Genomic DNA, 2,348 nt, shown 5'->3' with positions numbered 1-2,348 from the left:
AAGATGGATCATCAGGTGAGGCATGATGTCAAAAAATTAGAGAAATATCCTCTCAAATTTACACATGATATAAATGATGTCCTCTTGCATTTCCCGGAGGTTAGATTTTTTCACTTCCCGTGTGCATAACTTCTGGAAAAATCTTGCCAACGCTACTAAAGGCTCCACCACCTGACGGGGAAGGAACGGTCGAATGAAAACAGGGAAGAGACGTTGTAGCAGGATATGACAGTCATGACTCTTCAACCCGTACATCTTATTGTCCCGGAAGTTCACACACCGGGCTATATTTCCTGCATAACCTGAAGGATACTTCACACAACTCATCCACCTGAAAATTAGGTTCTTCTGGTCAGGCTTCACAGTGTAAGGAGCTTGAGGCATTTTTTTCTTCCCTTCTTTCAACCACAGATGTCTTCTTAATTGCATTTTTTTTAGATCAATGCGTGCCTTAGGACCGTCTTTCGTCTTCCCCTCCAAGTTCAGCACTGTGCCCACCACACTGTTGCAAACATTCTTTTCTATGTGCATCACATCTAGGTAGTGTCTGATCAACAACTTACTCCAGTATGGGAGTTCCCAAAATATGCTCTTATGTGTCCAGAATTTGTACCTGTCGGGTCTTTCAGGTATTGCCGCCACAATGTTGGGATGATTGCTGAGCTGCCCAAAATCGTACTCATTAAGCACTGCTAATATTTCTTCCCCCGTCCATCTTCTGGGAGGCACACCGTGTTCTACGGTCCCATCAAATGCCTTTTCATCGAACCACCATTCGTGATTATATGGAAGGAAAGCTCGGTGACCCAATCTGCATATCTTGTTGCAATGACTGCTGCTCCCCTCGTCGCTAAGGCACTCTAGACAAGCCTTGTATCCCCTAACAACATTGCCCGACAACATCCCACGGGCAGAAAAATCACTGATGGTACCAACAACCATGACATGCATCTGGAACATCTCGTGCGTGTACTTGTCATAAGTGGGATGACCAACGTCCCACAAAAATTTAAGCTCTTCAATCAAAGGTCTCAATTACACATCGAGACACTTCCCTGGATAACCGGGCCCCGGAATCAACAAACTCAACATATTGTATTCCTTCTTCATGCACATCCATGGAGGAAGGTTGTACGGTACCAAAATCACCGGCCATACATTGTATTGAAGACTCATGTTGCCAAAAGGGTTGAACCCGTCGGATGAGAGCCCGAGCCTCACATTTCGGACCTCTGACGCAAAATGAGGAAACTCCCTGTCTATATGCTTCCAAGCCTCCCCGTCAGCAGGGTGTATAAGGATATCTTCGTCATGCAATTCCCTATCAACGTGCCATCTCATAGCTTCGGCCGTGTGTGAAGACATGTACAACCGCTCCAACCTATCCCTCAAAGGGGAAATACCGAAGTACCTTTACAGGTTTCCTATTGCCTGCAGGAGTCAGCTTATATCTGTCAGTGTGACATACCGGACATGCGTCAAGGCCACCAAGGTCATTCCCTTCTGGATCTTTACCCCAAAAGAGAACGCAGTCATATCTGCATGCATGGATCTTGATGTAGGAAAGCCCAAGATCTTTCAGGATACATCGGATCTTATGATGAGTGGTAGGAAGACGATGACCGTGAGGCAGCATCGAAGCAGTGTACTGTAGATAATCATTAACAGCTTTCACAGTCGATTTAGTTTCAACTTTAATCTTCATTACGTCCATCACACTTTCAAGAACGGTCTTCTGACAACCGGGGTACACAAGGGTCTGTTGGAAAGCAAGCAGTTTGTTGTACTTGTCAATACCAGCAGTGTTGACAGCTCTAGGGAAGGGCTGCACCGGGTCAGGCATATACTGTCCTTGAGCGCATACACCGCTCTCATAAGGAAACATGTCGTTGATGAAGACCGTTGTTGGATCGTTGGATGTACTGCCCGTCTCAGAAAATTGGCCATGATCATGCGGACCCCCAGATGATGTTTCACCGTGATATAACCAACATGTGTACTTTTCCCAAAACCCGTTACTCTTCAGGTGCTGCCATACTTTGTCAATCGCAAATCGATGCATATCGTTGCGACACTGACATTTCGTGCACGGGCAATAGAAAATTGTATTCCCGTTAGCATTAGCCAGCGCATATTCCAGAAAACTCATAATTCCTTTACCATATCTTTTGTCCCATTTTGGAAGCGAAATCCAACTCTTATCCATATCCTGAAAATATAACAAAATATATATGTATAACGCTAGCTAATTATTAATTAAATTCTATGCCATATATAAAATTTTAATTCATTTATATATATTCTACATACTACAACTAATTAATTGATAACAAATTAATTAACACACA

The sequence above is a fragment of the Fragaria vesca genome, linkage group LG5 (genome assembly GCF_000184155.1).
Source record: "Fragaria vesca subsp. vesca linkage group LG5, FraVesHawaii_1.0, whole genome shotgun sequence".
Taxonomy (NCBI): domain Eukaryota; kingdom Viridiplantae; phylum Streptophyta; class Magnoliopsida; order Rosales; family Rosaceae; genus Fragaria; species Fragaria vesca.
This window is presented reverse-complemented; position numbering follows the sequence as displayed.